This window comes from Bos taurus, chromosome 11, assembly GCF_002263795.3.
Source record: "Bos taurus isolate L1 Dominette 01449 registration number 42190680 breed Hereford chromosome 11, ARS-UCD2.0, whole genome shotgun sequence".
NCBI classification, from domain to species: domain Eukaryota; kingdom Metazoa; phylum Chordata; class Mammalia; order Artiodactyla; family Bovidae; genus Bos; species Bos taurus.
In genome coordinates, this window is record NC_037338.1 from 48,303,583 (window position 1) to 48,321,233 (window position 17,651).

Below are 17,651 nucleotides of genomic sequence, written 5' to 3' on the forward strand. Positions count from 1 at the left end.
TTTCGATCTTGAAACACTTTGTTGCTTTTGGACACAAGATATTCCAGACTCACTTTGTATTTTCCCTGGCCCAACCCTGTAATATGCCATTTCTTCAAAGCACCCAAATTTCATGGACTTTTTAATATCCTTTACCTTCTGTCCCTCAAAATGGTAAGAAAATTAAATTTTCTCTTTCTGAATTGCTGCTGGGTCATTAGCAGAAACATTTTTTTCCTTCATGGTGCACTGAGCCTCATTTTCATACAGGAATGGGAATAGTAAGAAATAGCAGTTACTAACTTTGTATTAATATTTGGAAGATAATCAAGGAGAACTCCTTGGTCCAAAGACCAGTGCCAATCTTTAGAAAGGTTTATGAACTTCCCTACCCATCTTAAACAAAAGGACACTGACTAAAATTTTTAAATAAGAATATAAGCACTGCTCCTTATGCTCTTATTTTCCTTTTGGAAAAGAAAATAATATTACTGTTAATGTTTCCTAGAGTTCTGCCATTGGTCCAGTGTTCTTTTCTCTCTGGTGTTTTCAGCAGATGTCCCAAATCACCATGTTCAGGCGAAGACCCCTCCCCAGATCTTCAGTTTCATGTATAGCTCTCTGCTGAACAGCTCCTTCTGAGTGCTCTTAAGTAATTCAGTTCAGTTCAATTGCTCAGTCGTGTCCAACTCTTTTCGACCCCATGAATCGCAGCACACCAGGCCTCCATGTCCATCACCAACTCCCGGAGTTCATTCAAACTCATGTCCATAGAGTCAGTGATGCCATCCAGCCATCTCATCCTCTGTCGTCCCCTTCTCCTCCTGCCCCCAATCCCTCCCAGCATCAGAGTCTTTTCCAATGAGTCAACTCTTCGCATGAGGTGGCCAAAGTACTGGAGTTTGACCTTCAGCATCAGTCCTTCCAATGAACACCCAGGACTGGTCTTCTTTAGGATGGACTGGTTGGATCTCCTTGCAGTCCAAGGGACTCTCAAGAGTCTTCTCCAACACCACAGTTCAAAAGCATCAATTCTTCAGTGCTCAGCTTTCTTCACAGTCCAACTCTCACATCCATACATGACCACAGGAAAAACCATAGCCTTGACTAGACGGACCTTTGTTGGCAAAGTAATATCTCTGCTTTTGAATATGCTATCTAGGTTGGTCATAACTTTCCTTCCAAGGAGTAAGAGTCTGTTAATTTAATGGCTGTAGTCACCATCTGCAGTGATTTTGGAGCCCAAAAAAATAAAGTCTGACACTGTTTCCACTGTTTCCCCATCTATTTGCTATGAAGTGATGGGACTGGATGCCATGATCTTAGTTTTCTGAATGTTGAGCTTTGAGCCAACATTTTCACTCTCCTCTTTCACTTTCATCAAGAGGCTTTTTAGTTCCTCTTCACTTTCTGCCATAAGGGTGGTGTCATCTGCATATCTGAGGTTATTGATATTTCTCCCAGAAATCTTGATTCCAGCTTGTGCTTCTTCCACCCCAGCGTTTCTCATGATGTACTCTGCATATAAGTTAAATAAGCAGGGTGACAATATATAGCCTTGACGTACTCCTTTTTCTATTTGGAACCAGTCTGTAATTAGTGAATCTCAAAGCAGCTCTACCTTCTCTCTCTGTATCCCCTAGTCTTCGTCTTATGGTCCTGATTTCAATTCATACATATAATATTGTCCATAATGAAATGTATTTTATGGAAAAGGAAATAGCAACCCATTCCAGTATTCTTGCCTGGAAAACCTCATGGATAGGGGAACCTGGTGGGCTACAGTCCATGGGGTCACAAGTCGGACACACCTTGGCAACTAAATCACCACCACTACCATAGGTATTTTAAAAGATAATTGAAATTTCTCCTCCAGCATCCCAGAGCACACCACACTTTTGGAGACTACAGGCATACCTTGGAAATACTGCAAGTTTGGTACCAGTTCACTGGAGTAAAGCAAGTATAGCAGTAAAGCCAGTCATAGGAATTACTTGGTTTCCCAGTGCATATAAAAGTTATGTTTTTAAAAAAGTTATGTTTACACTACTGAAGTCTATTAAATATGTAATAGCACATCTAAGAATGTACATCAGATCAGATCAGGCACTCAGTCGTGTCCGACTCTTTGCGACCCCATGAATCACAGCATGCCAGGCCTCCCTGTCCATCACCAACTCCTGGAGTTCACTCAGACTCACGTCCATCGAGTCAGTGATGCCATCCAGCCATCTCATCCTCTGTCGTCCCCTTCTCCTCCTGCCCCCAATCCCTCCCAGCATCAGAGTCTTTTCCAATGAGTCAACTCTTCGCACGAGGTGGCCAAAGTACTGGAGTTTGACCTTCAGCATCAGTCCTTCCAAAGAAATCCCAGGGCTGATCTTCAGAATGGACTGGTTGGTTCTCCTTGCAGTCCAAGGGACTCTCAAGGGTCTTCTCCAACACCACACTTCAAAAGCATCAATTATTCGGCACTCAGCCTTCTTCACAGTCCAACTCTCACATCCATACATGACCACAGGAAAAACCATAGCCTTGACTAGACGGACCTTTGTTGGCAAAGTAATGTCTCTGCTTTTGAATATGCTATCTAGGTTGGTCATAACTTTCCTTCCAAGGAGTAAGCGTCTTTTAATTTAATGGCTGCAGTCACCATCTGCAGTGATTTTGGAGCCCAGAAAAATAAAGTCTGACACTGTTTCCACTGTTTCCCCATCTATTTCCCATGAAGTGGTGGGACCGGATGCCATGATCTTCGTTTTCTGAATGTTAAGCTTTAAGCCAACATTTTCACTCTCCACTTTCACTTTCATCAAGAAGCTTTTTAGTTCCTCTTCACTTTCTGCCATAAGGGTGGTGTCATCTGCATATCTGAGGTTATTGATATTTCTCCCAGAAATCTTGATTCCAGCTTGTGCTTCTTCCACCCCAGCATTTCTCATGATGTACTCTGCATATAAGTTAAATAAGCAGGGTGACAATATATAGCCTTGACGTACTCCTTTTCCTATTTGGAACCAGTCTGTTGTTCCATGTCCAGTTCTAACTGTTGCTTCCTGACCTGCATACACATTTCTCAAGAGGCAGGTCAGGTGGTCTGGTATTCCCATCTCTTGTTTTAAAAAGTACTTTATTGCTTAAAAAATGCTATCACGTAAACCTCCAGCAAGTTGTAATCTTTGCAATATATTGAGTAGTATTAGCCCAGAAGATAAACCAGTCTCCTTACCACTGGCTTACAAGGCCCTGGCCTAACTTACACACATCGTGATTGTACTGCCTGCCTCTTTAGGGTCATGCTCTACTTGTTCTCAGCTTGGTGCTCGTCTGTCCCCTCTGCCTCATGTTCTCACCCCTCTTCTAGGCTTTATCTGGCTAGATCTCACTTTCTCCAGAAATGTTACATCTCCTACCCATCTTTTCTTTCCTCTCCAGGCTTATGAAGAGACACAGATATCTTTACAGTGAAAGCTCTGATGGCAGTCACCCTACTCAAATGATCAAACTTACCTTTGCAAATAATGGAGCAACCCCATTTCTCCTTGCCCTTTCCTCATATATGCCCTTCTTTTTTTTTTTTTTAAGGCCTCACCATTTGGCATGTGGGATGTTTGTTCCCCGACCAGGGATTGAACTCACACCTCCTGCATTGGGAGTGCAGAGTCTTAACCACTGGACCACCAGGGAAGTCCTGCCCTTCTTATATCCCAGAGATAGCTGGTATATGCCTGTCCTAGTTAGTTGCATTGTATTAAAACTACACACATGTCTTTTCCAGGTGAACTCCTTTAAGGTAGGAACTTGCTCTATTCATTAAATATATCAACATGCTTGGAATAAAATGGAGGTAATACCTTTGAATGCTAGACATGCTATGAAAGTATTACAGTAAGGTCAAGGAGTAAATAGTCGATAGAGGTTCAGGTCTTCAGGGAAGGTTGCATCAGTCAGTTCAGTTCAGTCGCGTCCGACTCTTTGCAACCCCATGAATCGCAGTGTGCCAGGCTTCCCTGTCCATCACCAACTCCCAGAGTTCACTCAGACTCACGTCCATCGAGTCAGTGATGCCATCCAGCCATCTCATCCTCTGTCGTCCCCTTCTCCTCCCACCCCCAATCCCTCCCAGCATCAGAGTCTTTTCCAATGAGTCAACTCTTTGCATGAGGTGGCCAAAGTATTGGAGTTTCAGCTTTAGCATCATTCCTTCCAAAGAAATCCCAGGGCTGATCTTCAGAATGGACTGGTTGGTTCTCCTTGCAGTCCAAGGGACTCTCAAGGGTCTTCTCCAACACCACAGTTCAAAAGCATCAATTCTTCAGTGCTCAGCTTTCTTCACAGTCCAACTCTCACATCCATACATGACCACTGGAAAAACCATAGCCTTGACTAGATGGACCTTTGTTGGCAAAGTAATGTCTCTGCCTTTGAATATGCTATCTGGGTTGATCATAACTTTCCTTCCAAGGAGTAAGTGTCTTTTAATTTCATGGCTGCAGTTGCATATGTACATGCTAAGTCACTTCAGTCATGTCCTACTCTGCAACCCTATCGACTGTAGCCCACCAGGCTCCTCTGTCTATGGGATTTCCCAGGCAAGAATACTGGGGTGGGTTGCCATTTCCTTCTCCAGGGGATCTTCCTGACCCAGGGATCCAACCCAGGTCTCCTATGTCTCCTGCATTAGCAGGCAGATTCTTTACCTCTGAGCCACCAAGGAAGCCTAGTCCATGGAAGCATGACTCATGCTTTAATTGTGAAGCATAGCAAACAATGCTTTTGTTTTCCTGGAGGTAGAGAATTGAAGGAGAAATTCAAGATTGACAGACTCTGAACTGTAACTTTTTTATGTTTGAATTCTTAGAGCGACCTAGTGAATTTAATTAAAAATTCCAAGTATGTAGGCTTTCTAATTACTGAACTCTGGTTAACTGTAATAGTGGGATGCACAATTGTGTTCTGCTCAAGAGTTTTTTCCTCTATCTTCTCTATTTCTTGTGGAAGTATTTTCTTTCTTTAAAAATGATAAGCTCCCTGAAGGCAGAAGTAATGCTATAATCTACTGTTATATCCTTAACATTTTAGACCCAGAGTAGATATTCAATAAAGAATATTTGCTTGAATTTTATAAATCTTCTCTAATTTTGCCCTTTACCAAACTGTTCACCACCTGTCTAGTATGTTTAGTCAGTGTTGCTATTCTTAGTAAAATTCTACAAACTTTTTCATTTGGGAATGGACTTTGAGAACATCATCTATTTGTTGATAAAGGGTCTGGTGACATGTTTCTGCCTGGGTAACAATCTGGAGTTTGAGGAGGTCTTTTCACAAAGACAGAGTCGTAGAGTTTCAGACACAGCAAAAGGGAAGTTAGAACTCTGATATTTTCAGGGCCACTTTTGTTATGTTGTTTAAATGCTCTCCATTTAGTTTTACTAATTTCCTGAGCCAAGTGGCTAAAAACAATAGGTTTCTGGAACAAAATGCCTCAAGCTGACTCCCAGCTTTGTTGCCAGAGGCTTGGATAGGAAGCATCCCTTAAAATGCCAAACAGGAATATCTTGGGCTTTTAAAACAGTATTATTCAAATTATTTGTTAGTATTGAGCATAGTGGACTGTAACCAATCTTAATATATAATATTTTGCTTTAATAGCACTTAATGGGGTTTTTAATGAGAAAAAAAGAGCATTCTTACAGTTTTATTGTTGAAAATAATAGAATCTGAGTGGCAGAAACAAGTGTGAAGGCCCCTTTGTCCAATATTATGCCTTTATTTAGATTGTTGATGTCTCTCTTATGAATGAACTGACACACTCATCATTTAACGAAAGATTTGCTACATTTGCAAGAATCTTCAAACAGTTCTCCTGCCAGGATCCACAGAAGAATATGCAGTTAACTGGCAGTAGAGCAACAGCAGGTGCTGGAGACCCAGATCTGGACAGGTGGCAGGACACTTCCCATGTCGCTATCTTTGGGAAGGAAGATGAGTCAGGAGTTCATCTGTTGACAAGAACTAGTTCTGATTAACCAACTTGCTCTGAAATATGTTATGCTACTTACATTTATTCATCAAAATGGCATCTATTTAACCAGAATTTTTATTCAGAGAGAAATCTGTGAACTATTAAAGACCATCCTCAAGAGTTTAGCACCAAACTCATCCCCTAGTATCTCCAAAACAGCAATCAGGAGACATGAGAGCATCTTTCTCCTGCTTCAGCCAAACATACTTTCTGCTGTATGGAGTGAGAGATGACAGAATTCCAGACCCTGCTGTATTTTCAGGGCTGTGGAAAGGATGAGAGGTAATATCACCACAGCAGAAGACAGTTCATGGTATAATATGCACCAGACTGGGCTATACAGAAATCAGAGAAAGGATCTTTTATAATTTCAAATTTTCTAAGGGCTAAAATAAGACTATAATAATTCATTCAGTTGCATTCCTTTAAGGAGGAATGTATCTAACCCATTTTGGAACAACATATGTGTTTTATTTAGAATCTGGTAATCAGAGACCTTGAGTTTGTTCAAACAGCTAGAAGTTTTAGTCTAGGAGAATGTGGTGTTAATTGTAAGTTGCTTATTTATCTGAAAATTATGCCATAGCCTGAGTGCAGTACTAGTATTTCCTGAAATAATATTCTTATAGAGTGAACCACAGGTGAGAAATGGAAAAGGCTTTTGATGCCTTGTAACATGTATTAATCAGCTTAAGAAAAAAGTAGAGGAGTAGGACAGGAGAGGTAGGGCTTCTCAGTTGGCTCAGTGGTAAGGAACTTGCCTGCAAATGCAGGAGATGCAAGAGACACAGGTTCAATATTTGGGTCAGGAAGAACCCCTGGAGTAGGAACTGGCAACGAACTCCAGTATTCTTGCTTGGAAAATTTCATAGACAGAGGAGCCTAGTGGCTCCTACAGTCCATGGGGTCGAAAAGAGATGGACATGACTGAGCAACTGATCACACCCATACAGGACAAGAAAAGGATGGAACAAATGAACAGTACCTTCTTTAACCATTTTCAGAAGGGAAAGGCTACCCACCCACTCCAGTATTGCCTGGAGAATTACATGGACTGTGTAGTCCATGGGGTCGCAGAGTCAGAGACGACTGAGCGACTTTCACAGGGAAAATGTGTTATTTTTTTCCCCTTTAAAGTTTTTACTGAAGGGCAATGTATCTCCACGCATGCATGCATGCTCAGTTGTGTACGACTCTTTGCAACCCCATGAACTATAGCCCCCCAGGCTCCTCTATCCATGGATTGCCTAGGCAAGAATACCAGAGTGCGTTGCCATTTCTTTCTTCAGGAGATCTTCCCTACCCAGGGATCGAACCCATGTCTCTTGCATTGGCAGACAGATTCTTTTAACACTGAGACACCTGGGAAGCCTGACTATATCTCCGTCAGTTCAGTTCAGTTCAGTCGCTCAGTCATGTCCGACTCTTTGCAACCCCATGAATTGCAGCACGCCAGGCCTCCCTGTCCATCACCAACACCTGGAGTTCACTCAAACTCAACATCCATCAAGTTGGTGATGCCATCCAGCCATCTTATCCTCTGTCATCCCCTTTTCCTCCTGCCCCCAATCCCTCCCAGCATCAGGGTCTTTTCCAATGAGTCAACTCTTCGCATGAGGTGGCCGAAGTACTGGAGTTTCACCTTCAGCATCATTCCTTCCAAAGAAATCCCAGGGCTGATCTCCTTTAGAATGGACTGGTTGGATCTCCTTGCAGTCCAAGGGACTCTCAAGAGTCTTCTCCAACACCACAGTTCAAAAGCACCAATTCTTCAGCGCTCAGCTTTCTTCACAGTCCAACTCTCACATCCATACATGACTACTGGAAAAACCATAGCCTTGACTAGACGGATAAATATTAAATGTCAAGATTATTAATTTATTACAAACTCAACACACTCATGTAACCCATTACCCAGATTAAGAAACTGAGCAATTGCCACATCCCAGCAACCTCCCTTGTTTACTTCTTAGTCATTACTTCCACCATCCTCCCCAAAGTTAATCTCTGTGATAACTTCCAAAACCATAGATTAGTTTGGCTTCTTTTTGAGTGTTACATAAATGGAATCATATAGTGTGTGGTATTTTGTGTGGTTAGGGTTAGGTCTCTCATTTATATGTTCATGAGGTTCATCTCTATTGTATGGAGCAGTCATTTGTTCATCATTATTACTGCATAGTATTGATGAACATGCGACAATTTATACATTCCATTATGGGGGACATTTAGCTTATTTCCAGTCTTTTACAAGTATAAATAGTGCTGCTATGAACATCCTTTTATGTGACTTGGGTCACATTTCTGTTGAGGGTGAAATTTCTGGGTTATTGAGTGTCCCTCAGTTCAGTTTTGATAAACACTGACAGTTTTCTAAAGTGGTTCTACCAATTTACACCCTCCCCAGCAGTGTATGAAACTTACAGTCGCTCCACACTCTTGTTAAAATTTGATGTTACAATTTTTTTCATTCTTATAATTAGTGGGTTTTGTTTGCATTTCTCCAATGACAGCTGACACTTGACACATTGTCACATGTTTATTGGTCATTTGAGTTACCTCTTTTGTGAAGTCCTTCTTCAAATCTTTTCCCCATTTTTCTATTGAGTTACTGTCTCATTGAATTATAGGAGTTATTTATATATTCTGTATGTAAGTCCTTTGTCAAATATACATATTACATATTTTCTCCCTGTCTGTAGCTGTCTCTTTAGGGGGCAGGATGGATTTTTTTTTTAAAAACATTTTTTCCCTCGGAAATTTTTAGCTATACACAAAAGTAAAGAGATTAATATAATAAAATCCCATGTACCCAATTTCAATAATCATCAACTCACAGCCAATCATTTTTCAGCTATATGACTATTAAAAATCATACTTTGTACTGCCTTAACCTGTCCTTTTATTTCCATTATTAATGCTTTAGGCCTTTATTACCTCCTTCAGTGTTCATTTGTTTATCCTTCCTATATTTATTGAAGTTGAACTAATAATAAAACCCAGTGAATGTATTTCTGTACTTACATTACCCGAGTTCTGTGCATACGGTGGCTCTGTTGATCACTCGCTTTTTTTTTGCTTAGCCTTCTCTGGTCCTCCTCTACCTGATTTTCCTTCCACTTCTCCTATCCTTTGTAATTTCCTTTCTGGGACCTCCTTCCTCCTTACCTCCTTCAGAGTTATTCTCCCAGGGTTCTTTTGCACTTCTCAATTCATTTGGGTGATTGCATTGATACTCATGTCCTTGACTCCCACTTATATACTGCTGACTTCTGAGTTTATGTCTCTAGTCCAGAACACTATTCAATACCAGATCTCCATACAGAGCTATCTTATGAGCAGTTCACTTGGGGAACCCACAAACATCCATGGCACACTTGTTGACTGTTGACCTCTTCACACCCTGTCACCAATCTATTCTCCCATTCTCCATTATACTAGAATTCTAGCTGAACAAATATCCAGCTATCAGTATCTCTCAGCTCCCACTGTAGTTAAGTGTGACCAATGTGAGTAATTCCTATCAATGCACTGTAAGCAAAAGCGATGCATGCCACTTCTGGATCTTGACTTAAAATATTGGGTATGTGTAGTATAACTAACTTTCTCCCCTACATCAGCTTGCCAGATAAGGTGATGACTTGAAAGTCAGGTGTGACCAGTGCACGGCGCTACCTCACCAGCCTGAGTCCTTGCATGACCTCACAGAGCAGAGCTCCCTGACTATGGAGACTAGACCATTCCACAAACAAGTACACTTAATATTTAGATCATTGCATTTTCAGGTCTCTCTGTTATAGTAGACTAGCCTTTAACTATTACAGCATCTCAGTCATCTCATGTCATATCAATTACAGCATCTCAATCATAACGTATCAAAAATTTACTAATCTTCCTTCCACCTAAATATTCTGTGTCTTCGGTTCCAATACAAGTAAAGGCTCTTGCAGTTACGTTATCATTTTCCTCTCTCCATCCCTTCATTGAGTTTTCCTAAGTGCAATTCATATTATTTCTTAATAATGACACAGGACTTCTAGCCATGATGGAGGAATTGGTAATACACTGGTCTTGCTGTAACTGTAAAGCCAGACCAAACTATATGAGCAATTGCTTTCAGGCAGTGGACAAACAGGCAGCACAAGACTGAAGATCCCTAAGAGAAGGGCAACTAACGGTAAGCTCCACAATTACCTAGCTCACTGCACAGAACAATTTCCTGATTGTATACAGAGAGCTTGATCTCAGCAGAACACAGTTGTCGCACCAAGATTCAACCATGATGTTCCATGTGTCTGTAGTTCATTTTTTGTATTGCTGATTAGTATGCTATTGTATAAATATACCACAATTTACATATTTATTTGCTGATGGATATCTGTTCCGTTTTTGCTATTATGAATAAATCTGCTTTGAATATCGCTATACAGTCATTTGATGGACATAAACATGTATGTTGAGTATATAACAAGGGATGGAGTTGCTCTAACATAAAGTTTTTACATCTTTAGCTTTAGTTGATACTGCTAAAGAATTTTCCAAACTAGTTGTACCAATGTACACTCTAGTCAGCAGTAGATATGAATTCTCATTTCGGGACTTCCCTGGCGATCCAGTGGTTAAGACACCACACTTCCACTGTGGGGGCATGGGTTTGATCCCTGGTTAGGGGACTACGATCCCGCATGCTGTGCTGCGCAGCCAAAAATGAGAAAAATTCTTGATTACTCCATATTGTTTTCCTGCACTTGATACTGTCAGTGTTTTAATATTAATCATTCTTTTTCTCCCACTTTAATTGAGATATGTGATGTATGACACTGTTTTAAGGTATACAGCATAATGATTTGACATTTATACATCATTAAATGATTAACACAATAAATTTAGTGAACATCCCTCATTGCATAGATACAAAATTAAAGAAATAAAAATGTCTTCTCTTGTGATAAGAATTCTTAACATGTACTCTCAACTTTCATATATAACACGTAGCAGTGTCAGTTATATTTATCGTGTTGTATATTACATCCCTTTGGAGAAGGCAATGGCACCCCACTCATGGGTGGAGGAGCCTGGTAGGCTGCAGTCCATGGGGTCACTGAGTCGTACACGACTGAGCGACTTCACTTTCACTTTTCACTTTCACTTTTCACTTTCATGCATTGGAGAAGGAAATGGCAACCCACTCCAGTGTTCTTGCCTGGAGAATCCCAGGGACGGGGGAGCCTGGTGGGCTGCCATCTATGGGGTCGCACAGAGTCGGACACGACTGAAGTGACTTAGCAGCAGCAGTTAGCGGTATTATTTTTGACTGGAAGTTGGTACCTTTTGAGTACTTGCATACAGTTCCTCCTTCCTCCATATCCTACCTCTGGAAACCACAAATATGATTTCTTTTTCTATGAGTTTGTTTGTTTGTTTTTGAAGTATAATTGATCTATAACACTATGATAATTCAGGGTGTACAACATGGTGATTCGATTTCTTTTTGCCAATTTTAAAAAGTCAAGGTGTAGTAGATACACAATATCATACAAGTTCAGTTCAGTTCAGTCGCTCAGTCGTGTCCGACTATTTGTGACCCCATGAATCGCAGCACGCCAGGCCTCCCTGTCTATCACCAACTCCAGGAGTTCACTCAGACTCATGTCCATCGAGTCAGTGATGCCATCCAGCCATCTCATCCTCTGTCATCCCCTTCTCCTCCTGCCCCCAATCCCTCCCAGCATCAGAGTCTTTTCCAATGAATCAACTCTTCGCATTAGGTGGCCAAAGTACTGGAGTTTCAGCTTTAGCATCATTCCTTCCAAAGAAATCCCAGGGCTGATCTCCTTCAAAATGGACTGGTTGGATCTCCTTGAAGTCCAAGGGACTCTCAAGAGTCTTCTCCAACACCACAGTTCAAAAGCATCAATTCTTCAGTGCTCAGCTTTCTTCACAGTCCAACTCTCACATCCATACATGACCACAGGAAAAACCATAGCCTTGACTAGACGGCCCTTTGTTGGCAAAGTAATGTCTCTGCTTTTGAATATGCTATCTAGGTTGGTCATAACTTTTCTTCCAAGGAGTAAGAGTCTTTTAATTTAATGGCTGCAGTCATCATCTGCAGTGATTTTGGAGCCCCAAAAAGTAAAGTCTGACACTGTTTCCCCATCTATTTCCCATGAAGTGATGGGACCAGATGCCATGATCTTTGTTTTCTGATTGTTCATACAAGTTACCGGTGTATGATACAGTGATTCACAATTTTATACTACATTAATATTACTATAAGGAGAAGGCACTGGCAACCCACTCTGGAAAATCCCATGGATGGAGGAGCCTGGTGGGCTGCAGTCCATGGGGTCGCTAAGAGTCAGACACAACTGAGCGACTTCACTTTCATGTTTCACTTTCATGCATTGAAGGAAATGGCAACCCATTCCAGTGTTCTTGCCTGGAGAATCCCAGGGACGGGGGAGCCTGGTGTTGCACAGAGTCGGACACGACTGATGTGACTTACCTGCAATATTCCTATAAAACATTGACTATATTCCCTGTGTTGTGCAATATACCATTGTACCTTATTATATATATATAACAGTTTGTATTTCTTAATCCCTGTTCTTTTAATGCCCCTTTCCCCTCCCTCTCCACTGTAATAACCACTAGTTTGTTCTCTATATCTGTGAGTCTGCCTTCTTTTTTGTTATATTCTTTTTTGTTATATTCACTAATTTGTTTGTGTTTTAGATTCCACATATAAGTGAGATCATACAATATTTGTCTTTCTCTGTCTGGCTTATTTCACTTAGCATAATACCTTTCAAGTCCATCCATGTTTTCACAAATGGCAAAATTTTATTCTTTTTATGGTTGAGTGGTAGCCCATGTGTAATCTGCTGTTTAATTCATTCACTGAGGTTTATTCAGTGACTAAGGTTTTTATTTCTGTTGTTATATTTTCTTACATCTAGAAATTCTTTGGTTCTTTTTCATTTTTATGGTCTCTTGTTTCTTTAAGTCCCTCTTTCATTTCTTTGAACATTTTAAGTATAGTATTTTTATTTTACATTTGAGAATTCTAATATCTGATGTGCTTTGGACTATAATTATGATTTCTTTTAAATTTACTCTTGGCCTCACATATTTGCATTTGGAAAATTTTGTTTATCTTAATATGTATGAGACACAGGTTTGATCCCTGGGTCAGGAAGATCCCTTGGAGTAGGAAATGGCAACCCACTCCAGTATTCCTGCCTGGAAAATTACAGGGACAGAGGAGCATGGTGGGCAACAGTCCATGGGATCACAAAGAGTTGGACATAAGACTGAATGACTAAGCATACAATCTGTAGGAATACTGCAGTGCCTGAATTTGGGGTATATTCTTTCAAAATGAGCTCAGAATGTTCTGACAGGTACTGATGATGCCGTCCACTAAAGAACAGTTTAAATTAATATCTAGGCTTGGGATTTCCAACACTGTGAGAATATAGTATGGCTTTAAATCCATATAAGGGCATATTTATAATGATGCTTTCTTAAGGAAGCCTTCTATTTTTATTTTTCCTTCAGAGCTGTGGCCTAAAACATTTCCTTCTTGGCTGCCTTTGCAAGCAGATAAGACTTTTTTCCTAGCCTATTCCTTCACTGAGGATAAGGTCATCATGGCTCCTAGCTTCGGGGTGGGGGGGTGTCTCAATTTTGCTTCACCATTTTATCCTGCCAAAGGCCTTGCCTTCTGTTCCTCTATCCAGTCATTAAAATCAAGCGTACTATTTGATTCCATTTACACAAAGTTCAAGAAGAGCTGAAACTAAATCTATAGAAATAGAAATCAGACTAATGGCTCTCTTTTGCGGATGTTGACTAGAAACAGGGATGATGGAGCCTTCTAAGATTTGGAAATGTTTTAAATATTGATCTATGGGGTCCCGCGGCGCTCGCAGAGCAGGAAAGAAGTGGTGTAGCGCTCGGCGCTCAGGGGGCCCTGTTCCCGGGGTGCCTCCGCCGAGGGGGACAAGCCCGAGGCGCGGCCAGCAGAGAGCCAGCGCACAGCAGCCGGTGAGCGGCCGCGGCGAAGGCGGGGGAAGAAAAACACCCTGTTTTCTCTCGGGCCCCCACCGCGGATCATGTACCAGGATTATCCCGGGAACTTTGACACCTCGTCCCGGGGCAGAAAAAAAAAAAAAATATTGATCTATGTAGTGATTCTGTAGGTTTACACATATGTACAAATGCACAGGACATACACTTATTTGAACACTTACTGTCTGTGTCATACTCTTTTTGCAGTACACAAACAGGGTTCTTGGTTTCTGTTATTGGCAGATATTACTGATTTCCCTTATTTTTCTGAGAGACCAACCATGCACATAAAATAGTGCAGCTGTATGTTATTAAAACTATGTGGTTTGCAGTGAGTTTTTCAGAATTTCCAGTCCCCAAAACGTTGAATGTGTGAGCTGCATGCTCACACTTTCTGATTCTGATACTGTTTCTTGGAGACTTTAGTAAAGTATTGCTTAAAAATTCAGTTTGATTTTTCTTATGGTTTAAAATAGAACTTGTCCAGTTATATTTTTGATCTGCTTTGCTTTTATTTTTAGTTTTTTATTGGAGTATAGTTGATTTATAATGCCACTTTCTGCTATACATAAAAGTGAGTCAGTTATACATATACATATCAGTTCAGTCGTGTTCAACTCTTTGCGACCCTATGGACTGCAGTACACCAGGCTTCCCTGTCCATCACCAACTCCTGGAACTTGCTCAAACTCATGTCCGTAGAGTCAGTGATGCTATCCAACCATCTCATCCTTTGTTGTCCCCTTCTTCTCCAGTCTTTAATCTTTCCCAGCATCAGGGTCTTTTCCAATGAGTCAGTTGTTTGCATCAGGTGGCCAAAGTATACATATATCTACTCTTTTAAAGATTCTTTTCCCATACAGGTTATTACAGAGTATAAGTACAGTTTCCTGTCGTTCGATTTTTTTTTAAGTTCAGGCTTTGTCCCTGCTGTGCTGTGGAGAAATAAGAAAAGGCATGTAGTCTCCCATGAGAGGAGCTTTGGTGATAGAAATGGTGCTCTAGAGGGCAATACAGGGTGGCTGCAGTGATTACTGTGATTTCCCAGGGACGGTACTCGCTTCAAGCCAGAGCCAGTCATCAGATATGTACTTACCCTTCCCAAATGGGAACTACCCCTACTTTGGAGCACGATGGAGGATAGAGGTTTGTTGTTGTTGTTTAAAGAATTCAGCTAACCGGTTTGCCTCCACCCTCTATCACTTTATTTCTTCTTTCAAGTGTAGGACCCATGTGTATATGTGAAGATTGTTGGAAGTTGAATTGTGCCCCTTCAAAAGATGACATTCTAAACCCCTAGTACCTCAGAATGTGACCTTATTTGGAAATAGGGTCATTGCAGATATAGTTAAGATGAGGTCATGCTGGATTAGGGTGAACCCTTCATACAGTAGGACTGCTGTGCTTACAAAGAGGAGAGTATCCCTGTGGACTGGATTGTGTCCTCCCCAAATCCATGATACATTGGAGCCCTAACCCGCTGTGTGATGGTATTTGGAGAAGGGTCCTTTGGGAGATGATTAGATTTAGATGAGGCCTTGAGGTGGGGACCTCATGACAGATTAGTACTCTTATAAGAGAAGGCTATGTCTCTACCATGTGAGATCCTAGCAAGAAGGCCAAGCCAGGAAGAGCGCTCTCCCCAGGCTGGCACTTATCTTGGACTTTCAGCCTCTAGAATTACTAGAAAATAAATTTCTGTTGTTTGAGCCGCCCAGTCTTTGGTATTTTGTTTTGGCACCCCAAGCTGACTAACACAAACACTACATAGTAACGGAGGCAGAGATTGGAGTGATGCAGTGGCAAGCTGAGGAAAGCCAGTGCTTGATGGCCATCACCAGAACCTGGAAAAGGGCAAGGAATGATCCTCCCCAGAGTCTCAGATGGAGCATGGCCCTATTGAATGGCCCTACTGATACCTTGCTTTTGGATTTCTGGCCCCAGAACTGTGAAAGAATAAATTTATCTTGTTTAAACCACCTGATTTGTCATACTTTGTTAAAGTAGCCTCGTAGAATCTAATGAAAGTTGCTCAGTCATGTCCAGCTGTATGTGACCTTATGGACTGTAGCCTGCCAGGCTCCTCTGTCCATGGGATTCTCCAGGCGATACTAGAATGGGTTGCCATTTCCTACTTCAGGGGATCTTCTGAACCCAGGGATCGAACCCAGGTCCCCTGCATTGCAGGCAGATTCTTTACTGTCTGAGCTTGAAGGAAGCCCTAAAATAGGAGTCTTAATACTAGAGTCATTGTAAGGTTGGTGGAGGAAGGTTGGAAATGGGCAGGAGATGATTCAAAGTTTCTCTTTGCCTTATCTCAAGTCATAAACTGTGGTCAGGAGTCCCTCACACTGGAGGTTAGTCAGAAATTAAGAAATCCACTCCAAAATTATTATATAAGGTATGGGAAGGAATTCAGTTTCCCAAAGGTCAGTTTATAGCTAAAATTTTGAGAGTCCATCTGTTGTATAAAACAAGGTATATCTTGTTTTTATTAGGTCAACATTCCTCCTAGGAATTGGATTGTGACTTTCTTGCCCAAAGCATTTCATCAAACTGTCTACCTGGTGTATGAGGAACAGTTGTAAGCCAGGAAGCTCTCTAAGGTAGGAAATCTTACCGAAATAAGCAAGGACAAACTGGGGGAAGGAAGGAAACAGTACTTTCTATTTGTCATTTCAAATTTAGGGAAATTTTAAAGCACTGGGCATTGAGACACCTTTCAGAACATCTGTTTATAATATTTTTCAGGGATCAGGAGGAGAGTGCATATAAAACCTTAAAAATGTGTGTGAATAAATGTCTGTGTGAACATATGGAAGGGAGTGCAATCCTGTTAAACACTTGCGGTGCTTGGCAGGAGTAAAGAGCCAGAATGCCTGCTCACTTAGTTCTTCCCACCCCCTCAGATGTGAGTCTCAGCAGGTGGGAGGATCCGGTGCAAGCTTCCTGAGGCCTGTGTAGGAAGGATAAATTACAGCCACAGCCACAGCACTGTTTGAAGTGTTAGTCACTCAATCATGTCCAACTCTTTGCAACTCCACGGTCTGTCCATAGAATTCTCCAGGCAAGAATACTGGAGGGGGTAGCCATTCCCTTCTCCAGGAAATCTTCCCGACCTAGGGATCGAACCCAGGTTTTCTGCATTGCAGGCAGATTCTTTACCATCTGAGCTAACAGGGTTGTCCAATGCCAAGGCAGTATCAGGAGACGAATAGAGAGTATATGTTGCTGTAAGAGTGGAGTCCTGAAAATGTGTGGAGGGTACACAGTGCCCTTCCAGTCACTGAGTAGCAACCGTATTGATGTATTTTTAAGGCTCTGTCAGTAGCTATGGGTGGCGTATTTCCATAGGCTGCCACACGCCAAATCAAATGTCCTATACACTCTGACCTCTCTGTCCTTGAGGACCAACTTTATTTTTATTTACTTTTATTTCTTTGGCTCTGTTGGGTCTTGGTTGTGGCACATGGGGTCTTTAGTTGCAGCACATGAACTCCTAGATGCAGCATATAGGATCTAGTTTACTGAGCAGGGATTGAAACCAGGGCCCTTGCATTGGGAGTGAAGA